Raw genomic sequence first — 11,202 nt, 5'->3', positions numbered from 1 at the left:
AATAAGTTTCTAATTTTGAAAATAATTTCACTGAAATTCTTAAAATGTTCATTTATATCTACACAGGAACCAATTGAGACATGTCATTATCCAATATTCAATTTTGCAAAATTTCACAGCCAATGGGACCTACGATTATTGTTATAAATTAAAAAGAAAACAAAAATCCTATAAAATGTACAAATACAAATAATCTCAAATATTTTGTTACTGTTGTTACGTAGTAACAACAGTAACAAAGCCGAGAAACAAATGTTTGAAGTTAAAACCGTTATAGAGATTTAGTTATAGCTCACTGGAAACGGATGGGAATACTTGAGGAAGCCAATTTGGCCTGTTAATAGTTTTAACTCTGATGTGGTAGGGATTTTATTCGCTTGATCTTAATTACCACACTAGAGCTAAACCAATATTATTATAGCGACCTTATTTAAGTGCTAGAATAAGTCTCACTATATGCTCACAATGTTCTTTGCTAATTTCCAAATCTAAGTGTTATTTGCTAGAAGTAAAACTGATTAGATATAAAGATTAATTAATAAACAGATAGAAAGGATAGAGCACAAATTGGGGGAAAATCCTAATTGAAAATATGGTTGGGTATCTAATCTTAATCAAGAAATTGAATCCATCTTACTGCTGGATGTGAATATTACTGTAACTCTATTTTGCTATGAAATCGGCAGACTTCGCTGCTGTTATTCCCGCTTAGCGGAGGAGTAGATGTTTCGCTCTTAGAGCAGAGAGGGAGAGAGGGAGAGAGAGAAATTTTTAGTGGAAAATGAAGCGTATTAAGTTTGCGCTGGTTGAGTGTTGTACTGATTTCCTTCAGCAGCAAGCTCTAGGCTCGTGCGTGTTTATAATTGAGTCAACACGACTAAAAAATCACAAGACCTATGACTAGCTCCGAATCAATTCCTAGGTCATTCGTGGAGCCGACTATTATTCGTCTTTAGTCATATATTCGTTTCAGACTTGCTGCTGCGAAGAGCGGCCTGGATAGCTTCAGTATCCTTTACTTAATACGCGTATCAATAGCGTTAGTGAATCAGCCGGCATGGCTTGTGTATTAAATAATACACAGCAGTATTTGGCTATGAATAATGTATTCATTCACTCAACGCATTCCACGCAGCATAGCTCTCTCTTAATATTCCGTCAGTTTAGACTAAGTCTAAAGTGTTCACGAAGTCGACGGTTAAATAATTATACTCTCTGTAGTATCGGTAATTGTGGCGGCAATTATCCAATAAGCAATACTACAGCTCACCCGGGTTTATTACATTTAGGGTAGTAAGTGAACAGTGCTCTTACAAAAGAGTTAAAAGGTTGATTGATGAAAAATACAATAATTACTCGGTTGGAAAGTGTACAACATTAGTTTACAGAAAGAGACTGATTAATACACCGGTTATTGAGCTTATATGAGATAAATATTTTGCCTTTCAAAATTGTAGTTTTCAATCGAGAGATAGACAAACTTTATTAGCAAGATAGCGGTAATAAAATGATTAAATACAATTTCACCAAATGTAGAGAAGAAACATAAAATCAAAACTTATGTATAATAAATGGGGGGATACTATTCAAACAATCAAGGATAGAACATATTTAGAAAGTTTAGTTCATAATTAGAGTTAGATGGCAGAATGTTTTTTAAGTTCTTTGTTCTCCTGTCTCAGTCTCTTAAATTCTGAGGCCACCTGCTTATTTGTTTCAATTAGGGTCTCAGCTTCCTTTATCAGCTCCTTTTGTTGGTAATCCCGAATTTTGAGCATTCGACTGAACAGGATGTTTTGCTTTCGGTACCGCTCCTTTTCATTTGCACTTATTGTGAGGCGATACAGCTTGATTTGGAGCTCACTAATAGAGGACTCTGAGTTCCAGAGCTGTCGTCTGAACTCATGGTTTTCCATTAGAAGTTGGTCGGAAAAGATCGTTTCTACCGGCTCATCTTGTGGAGGAAAAGCCGTAATCTCAAAAGGAACGCTGATGCGACTGTGGAATTCTTTATTCTCTATCTCATTTCCTTTGACTCACATCACGGTTTCTGAGTCTCCACAAGTTCAGCGATCGGACCAGAGAGAAGTCTGGTATCACAGGAAGCACAGACGAGGGGACCGATATTTTCTCGCCTGTGACCTTATTCTGAATGATGGACTGTTCAAAGAGGCGCCACTTTTTCTATTCTGGCCGGAGGGAGTAGTCAAGCGACTTGACAAATTGTGGGTTGTCGTTCAAGGGGAACTGCTTTCGACCAAATTGTTCCTCTAGGCGCTGTGGTTTCTCTGGAAAGTCACGTCCCTTTGGAAGTCCATCATCAATGAGACTTTTGGTAAGGTTTTTGGGAAGTGGCTGGGAATACTTTGCGTTTGGTTGTCTTCAGTGTTGTTGTGTATGAGGTTGTTGTTGATGTTTGTGGGTATGGCCACGTTGACGTGGGTGTATTGCTCTCGGCTTTTTGTGAGTGGTGTCAAATCTGCCATCCAATTGGTAACGGGTTCATACTGCTCCTCTGGCAGTGTGGGGGTTGTGTTCTGGTAGGATCTTTTCGACATCTTGTCAAACATAAATAATAATACACTTACAAAGAAAGGTTAGAACGGAATCTAGCTCTGCTGAAAAGAGAACGTACTTTTTAAAGTACCAACAAACTCATACTCTTTGAGTGCAGGAATACAATCAAACATTATGTGCAGAATCAATTTTGCGAAACTCCCACCGGGATGGAAAGAAGGAAAAGAAAAATTCAAAAGAACTGAAATTTGGAAAAGAATCTCCGTTTTTAAAATCGGAATATCCTACTAACCAAAAATTTTAATTGTTTAAAAGCCTTGAATCAGATTGTGTCAGATTTAACTGACTAAAATCGGGTTTGCGACCTCGTGGCTCCCCTCCGCGAGACGACCCGCACAGCTTGGTTTTTTGTGTTGTAGTATATACCTGCTTGTGATGAAGGGTCGTTTAGATGAGGAGAAGGAGGAGGACTTCTATGAGGCGAACAGAAAGGGTGATGATAAAGGAGAGAAGGATAAGGATTGGGACGTAAATAGGGTGCATTGTTAAAGAACTCTCCGACCAAACGTCGTGGTGGTTTATTTTTTTGCAAACAAATGGGGCAATTATGTTTCTCTTGGGCACAGGGATTACACATAAAATGTCCAATGTCCTCGTGAAATTTTATGTGCGGGTGAGTGGAAGAGGTGACACACTTCTTTATTTTGTTGCAGCAAAAACATCGTAATAAAAACTAAGGGATAGTGTATAATTGTGGCGGAGGCAAAGGGGGCAATTTGATTGGGAATAGTGTCGGAATAGGTTAATTCTGCAATAGAGTACAAACTAAATGGGGTGGTTGGTCTCCGTCAGAAGGGTGCAATTTTTTCCAACAGGAGTTAATTCTTAAACAAATGGGACATTCATCACGGTATTGGACAATAGGGGGGCGTGATGAGTTCTGGAGGGGAAAAACTATTCTGAAGGATAAACAATTTCCCATTTTAAAAGTCGCGGGTAGGATAAATTGTTTCGTTGTCGATGTTGGCTAGGGGGATTATTTCACTTAATTTAACTGAAGGGATTTCTCAATTTTTAAAAAAAGATCCAGTGGGGGGATAGAGGAGTAAGTGTTTTAATTAATTTTTCTTGGGTGTCGATATTTATATAATAATTTTCTAGGGAAGGGGAGATGTAATTATCTGTTTCTACGAAAGATAGTTGAATGTTAGTTATTCTGACCAGATGCTGGTTTAAATGGAATATCATTTTATATAAATTTATTATTTTCTGTGCAGATATTTTTGGCACATTTGGCGTGATTTTCGAGTAGATAAAAGAAATAGTTCCAATAACCAGAAGAGTGGTATACTGAGAGGGTTGATTGTTCTTGGGATTCGACTTTCTTCAAGTGTACTAAAATGAAAGCTTGGAGGGAAGGTTCTGTTTCGAATGTTTTTTCGAAACTACAAATTTCAACTAATTCTCTTTTTAATAAGAAAAACATGATCAAAATAATAGAGTAGGGTACTTAATTGTTAGTTCGGCGTTAGAATAAAAAGATAGGAACAGGGCAATTTCAAGTATTTGGGGGTGGTTAATTTTCAAATTTATATATTGGTTTAAAATGCTGTGGAGTTGGCAAATATAAATTATGAAGGAGTTATGGGTGGTGGATAATCCAAGGATATTATACACAGTATTATTCAATTTAAGGGTAAGGGATCTGTTCTGTATATTAATCATCACCAGTTTGATATATCGATGGGGATTTGATCCAAATTCTGTTCTGAAAGCATCATAAAAAAGTCCCAATAAGGTGAAAAGCTGGTATTGTTATCGAACCTTCGTCCCAAGAGTCAACAAAATCAAACAAAACTCCTAAGGTGGGGGTTACTTGATAGGGAAAATGGATAGTAAAAGATCGATTATTTTGATAAGGTCTTACTAAACTGCCTTCGTAGTAAAAGTACATTCCAAAACGTTATTCTCGTGCTGATGGATCTCGAAGTATTTGCAATGTACTGTGAATACGTTTGGTTCTCTGAAATGTTCAAGAAATAATGCAAAATTAGTTAAAACGTAAAAAATAGCAAAAAAGATAATTAGTTCCCGAAGGGACTTTTGAATATCGAGGTGCATCATTCTATAAAAGAAAGTGGATGTTGCTTCCTAAATCGAGTAGGCCATATTCACAATCAAGTAAAAATTCCTTAAGAGTATAAAATTTTTTGTGGTCTGAATAAATTAATATGTCTACTAAGTCAGAAATTTTGGGTGCGCTAACTTTTAAATGCACTAAGTTTTCATAATCAGGTATAAAAGAGTAATATATATGTCCATAAAATTCGTGGAACTTAATAAATAAACCTTTATGGTACTCAGATACGAAAAGATCATTAAAGTTTGCATCTCAGATCATAATGCTGAAACAATTAAGTTATGCCAATAAGAGTTGATTAAGTGTGATTAATTAAGTATGAAAAGACAAATTGGATGACTGAATTATGGGGGAGCAATTGCATTTACTGCTCAGTAGGAACTTTAGGGTAAAGATGTGGTATTTCTGCCATAGGTGGTGATGCTACTTCAGGGGCATTGAGTGGTGACAATTCTATTCGACTGTTGTCGTGATAGATGTTATTGTGGTGTATGCTTGTGGTATCGACTTCTGTTTGGTTCATTGTATTGTTATCAGAGTTTTCGTCATTCTTGGGTGTTTGATAAATTGATGTTACAATGGAAAGTAGAAACAAATTGTACGAGGCTCCTAGTAATGTTTTCCAAAAACCAATAGTGTTTTTCGACAGTTTTTGTATCTCGAAAGCTCTTAAAATAAAAGTTACAACATCGATCAAAAACTTGATTAACATGAAACATGCAAACAAAATTCCGGCTCTCTCTACGTAATAGCCAATTTCTCCAAAAGTACTCTTGAAGTGATCGAGGAAAAAAGATGGTGACAACATTGAATCTAAATATATTCAATTATTGAGACCTAAGGCGCGATAGATATCGCGTTGACTATTGTCGATGTGTGCGTTTTGAAGCACGGTTCGAGAAATCTTTTTCAAACCTGAATTAGATGCAGATTTGTGCAAAGTAGTTCTCCAAAAATCTTTCAACTGGTTTACAGTGTAAATACCTGCACGACGAGAGTCATAATCTGGGATTTTTTGAATATAACCAATTTGTTGTGTAGCAAAAACAGTGGGCGGTTAAAAAGGAACTGGCACCGGCATCAACTGATACCAAAAATTTTTGTTATCTATGTCAAGTTGAAATAAATTTTTGAAAGTATCTTTACAGTCTATTTGATTTGCAAATGGAAATGTTTGGCGCGTAATAGGATTAACAAACATAGTTTTTCCATCATAAAAGATCGGAATACGGTCGTAACAGCGATCAAGTACTTTAAGCGGTGAAATTTTCTTTGGACACGGATATAGGAAACCTATAACACCTTTAATTTCTAAGAACATTGAACGATTTCCGGTTAACATGTATCAGGCCAATTTATTATTTTCGTAAGACAATGCATTGATCATTTGGATTTGAGTGCGTGTGAGCTCGAACATATTTTGTAAAATAAGGAAGTCAGACTGTTCCAAATCACGATAGACCTTATACATCATGAAATTAATTTTCATACGCATATGAGCATCATAATCAATAGTGTCTTTTCCAACGTTTTCAATAATTTTTTTCTATGATTTCCAAAATGTTGGCTACCAACTAGCTCGTTTTTAGGTGTCTCGTAAAAACCGTTCACCCTTATTTTGTTGTCGGTGCCGACCTGCATTTTGTACTAATTTACATTATTTTTCAAAATTACTGTTTTTTCCGTATTCATATCAAATCCGCCGGTAAAAGAAACAAATCAATCATCAAAGTTTGTAATAAACAAAGGACTAGGCTTTCCACAAATATAATTTCTTTCATTATTTATCCTCAGTTTTATGTCTCGCGTGTGGTCTATTTTCATGTTGTTTTGCAAACGATAAATGTCATTCTGCATGTCGTGCGTGCTTATGATGTAGTATTGTGTTGGATCTGGTTCGTTTGTGAATTCTATCATTTTTGCTACTTTTGTGAAAAGTTTTGTAACAATGCAATTCTGTGGCACTTCCCATGAGTAGGCGAAGGGGTCTAGCGAAGTTGTTTCACAGCCGCCGCCTTTTAGTTCGCATGGAAGTTTTAATCCTAACGGGGTAAAAACTGATTTTGTTTCCTCATCAACTTCGAGTTCAACTCTTTGCAGTTGTGTTTCAAAAAAATGAAGTTTTACTTCTCCTGACGTAGAGCAATCTGTGTTATCTTCTAAGTGGTCGTCCTCATTCAGACCACCGTGTGTGTATTGGTGTTTTAAAACTTCATTTGAAATGTCTAACTTATAAGTTCTATCGTACTCTGTTATTGCAATTTGTCCTGTTTTGTTAGCAAGTCTGCAATTCTCTGGTGTTACTATTCCGTCAGTTGTAAGAGAAATTTGGTCGTATGCTAAAGGAGAGTGCGATAAAAAGCCACAGTGCCATCTTAAGGCTTGCGATTTTACTCGACACATTACTGCCTCTACTTTTGTTCTGTATGATCTTTGATACAGTGCCACCGTTGCGGGTGCAACTTTAATATTTTCTGGTTTAATGTTGCATTGAGCTACTTGATTTAAAGCATACATTATGCTTTCTTTCATTTTTGAACAGTCATGAAAAACTTTTAAAGTAGGGGAAATGTCATCCAACTCATTCCTAACTGAGGGTCTACAAAAAGATACCACAATAAAGACAGTCAAAATATTTAAAGATTTACAAAGGAAGCTATTGTTTTTCATAATAACTTTTTTTCATTAATGATTGAGAGAATTTTTGGTTCTTGTAGTGTGAGAAAGCTAAGAGTAAGTCTGGAAGAAGTAAGAGAAAAGGTCTCTTTAAAGTAAAAATATAAAGTAAGATTTAAGTAAATCGCGCTTGATAGCGAGTAGTAAGTTTTTTCGTACCGAAATCGACGATCGATTCGAGATTAGTGTTGATAATCCGAAGGAGTTGGGTTTGCTTCGTGTGATTGTACACGGGGTTGGGTTCTAACAGGGCTGACTCTAATGGCAGGTGGATCTGCAAAACGAATACGTGTTTCGGGATATGGGGTAGAACTTCTAGTTCTACTACGACTACGGTTATCAGGTGTTTGTGTGTTATCTACATAAGTAGTTGAAAAACCTTCCTGAAATCCTGAGTCTGGTTTTGTTATTGTGGTATTGTTATCTTCAAGAGTTTTATCATGTTGATTTTCATTTTGTATATTATCCGTATTACTTGTAAAATTGTGTACTGGGAAAAATTCAGTTTCAGTGAAAGGTTGTTGAAAAGAAAATTTATCAGCTGGCTGATTAAGTTTTTCAATTTGCAAAATTCTGAATTACATGTTAAGTCGGAAGACCTTAATAATCCTAATTTCAGAGAATTTGGGGCTTTTGGCCAAAAACAATTTTGTAGGGTGTTAATCCTGTACTAGTGTTTGCTGTTGTGTTATGAGCAAACGCGAACTTTGGCGCTAAGTCACTCCAATTACGATTGGCTTGTTCGGAAATGTGTGCCAAGGTGTTTGTTTTGGATCTCAACTTTCCCGTTAGTCCAGGGAGAATATGCTGTTCTAGGAGCATGCGTAATTCCAAGTTCATGAGTCCAACTTGTGAACTCCTCGTTCATAAAGGCTGATCCTTTATCATACACAAGTTTTTGTGGTATACCAAAAGTAAGAAAAAATTTCTCAAGTGCTGATATTGTTTCACTTGCTGATGTTGATGAAACTGGATAAACTTGGATGTATCGAGAAAAGGAATCAATTACTACTAGGCAATGTTTATTTCCGTTCGAGGGTGGATTTATTGGACCTTTGTGATCTATATGTACCGTGTGGAAGGGCAAAGCTACAGTTTCTGTCCATTTTTCAAGTGGTGCTTCGTTTAAGTATTTGCGTTTTTTATTTTTTTGTTAGTCTAAGCAATTGGCTATTAAGTGAAAAACCCATTTATATAAACCTGGCCAATAGAAAAAGCGTTTTATGATTGACAATGTTTTATCTTTCCCAGAGTGTCCTGAAAGTGAATTTTGGTGAGCCAAATCAAAATTTTTTAAGTAGAGGGATAATGGTGCTAATATTTTGATGTTATGAATGTTTGGGTCTTCAGTTGGTTGTTTAATACATAAAATGTTTCCAATTAGGCAAAGATTTTCGAAATTATTCAAGTATGCATTCATGGCTTTTGATTGTCGAAACTTAACCTTTTCTCATCTTTGTTACCTGATTCAAAAAGTTGTCTAACAGTCTGGATAACTGGATTGAATTGTTCCTGGCTGATTGCTGTTAAGTTCAAGTCAATATCTTTAGCAAAACTAGACAATTTCTCAATGAGTTCTTTTCCATCTGAAATTTCGTTATTCTCGCAAATCGGGTTTGCTAGTCGAACACTTGCTATTCGATCAAAACTTGCTTTGCTCTCCTCAACCTCTTGCTCAAGACTCATGTCATCTATTTCTATATCTGATAATTCAACAGAATTTAACAAAGAGTCGTCTTCTGTTGCAGAAACTTTTTCAAATTGCTCTTTTTCTTTTTATCAAATTATCAAATTCTAAAGACAAATTGGAGTAGTAGTTTTCTCTGTCGTCTTGTTCGCTTAAAATTGGTTCTTTTAATGGGCACTTGTCACGATAATGGTTTATTGCATTTCCTTTCAAGAAGGATTCTGAGATTTCGGAAGTTGAACAAATTTGATCACTGGGTTTATAGGCTGTCTGAAAAATTGTTTCTCAAAATTCAATTTTTTAACTCCTTGAAAAGTTTGTTTTAGAATGGTGAAGCAATCGTTTTTCTGTCCCTTTTCCTTGTCATGCAACACGAAGTATTTTTCTTCGTTGCCTGACTCGTCGTAAAGTTTAATGTCTTTCGGATTTTTTTTTGTGTTTCAGTTGATATTTGTCAAGTCTTTTATCGACACGTTTATACTTAGAATGTCTGGAAAGGCTAGGTTTTTGCCTTCTGTCCAGATTATTTTCAAGTTTTGTAATTGTGAAATGACAAGTTGATAGCGGAAAAATTGATGAGATAATTTTCTATGTCCCCAAAGATACAGTAGGGGCTTGTGGTCTGTGTAGAGATACACTGGATGTGTGGAACCAATTATGTAATGCTCATACGTTTGTAGAGCAGAAATTACACTAAAAAGTTCTGTAGCTGTTGTATTCATTTTTTGCTCGTCTTTTGTGTAAACTCGAGAATTAAATGAAACTATTCGTTTTCCGGTAGGAAATTCTTGGACTTGAACGAACCAGCACAGAAGATTGAACCAACACCAATTGATGATGCATCTACATAAACATGGAAGGATTATCTTGTGCCTGGAATTTCTAAGACTGTATCTTCACTTATACGATCCTTATTTTCTCTAAACAATTTTTCGTGTTCATCTGACCGTTGAAATGTGGTTTCAGTTTTAATGAGATCATAAAACGGCTTACTGTCTACTTGTAGGTTTTTTATGTACATGCTGTAAAATCCTAAACAACATAGGACTCGCATTACATCTCGCTTATTCTCAGGTGTCTTTAAGGCTTTCAGATCTTCAACCTTTTTCTTTACTAGTTGAATTCGGTCTTTTCCTACTACATGTCCTAAGAATTGTACTTTGCACAAAAAGAATTTTGTTTTCGCAGGCTGAGCTTTCAGTCCTACTTTGCGTAGCAAGAGATGGTTTCTTTTATCTTTGAGTACATCTCTTCAGCTGTCTGAACTTGCATGATTGTGTCATCAATATAAGTTACGGCTTGTCTAGATTTTTTTAATGGTGTAAAGTGGATTGTCATTATCCTACTAAAGAAGTTTGGTAAGCCGCAAAGTCCATAAAAACCACGTTGAAAAGTGTATTGTTTTGAACCTATTACGAAACTCGTCAATTGTTGTGTTTCCTCCGTTAGAGGGACTTGATTATATGCAGAGCATAAATCACTTGTAGTGAAGTAATTTCCGTTCAATCTAGTCAATAAAGAACCTATCGGCTCTAGAGGCCATGAGTATTTACTTAGGTCTGTTATTGAATTTTGATAACTAGCGTCTATTACTAGTTTCACTATGTTTCCTTCAGGAAGGATGATAACTGGATTAATAAAGGACGAGCCCATTTCGGTGTCATCTCCCATTTCTCGAATTATTCCAGCTTTACAGAGCTGTTCTAGCAAAATTTCAAGTTTTTGCTGATGGTTTGTTTGTGCAATGGTACTCGTGATGGATTTTGCTTAGTCAAGGTTGAATTTGGTAGAAGTTTTACGTGAAATTTTTGCTTTATTTCGCCAACGTCATACTTGTGTTGAGAGTAGACGTCCTTGTCTCTGGCAAAAAGTTTCATTAGATCAATTGTGCATCGTTAATGTCAGATTGACTGCAGTCAATTTTTTTAGAAACTCTTGGTCTGATTTATTAAACATTTTCAGTTTTTCTAGTGGTATTTGTTGTGGTCGAATTTCACCTTCTATTGTTGCTTTTGGTTTTAAGTCTATTAGATCTTGACTAAAATCTGTTTCTAATTCATGGTGGTCTGCAAATTCTTTTTCTTGAATCTTTTTCTGAGCTTTTTTCAACTTTTGTCTAATATCTGTTTCGTCTAATTTCGGATTTCCTAAATTCTGAATTGGGTTTTCATTTTTTTCAGTC

This window comes from Convolutriloba macropyga, chromosome 15 (genome assembly GCF_964194025.1).
Source record: "Convolutriloba macropyga chromosome 15, txConMacr16.3, whole genome shotgun sequence".
Classification (NCBI taxonomy): Eukaryota; Metazoa; Xenacoelomorpha; order Acoela; family Convolutidae; genus Convolutriloba; species Convolutriloba macropyga.
The sequence above is the reverse complement of the archived record's forward strand: the minus strand, read 5'-3'. Positions refer to the sequence as shown.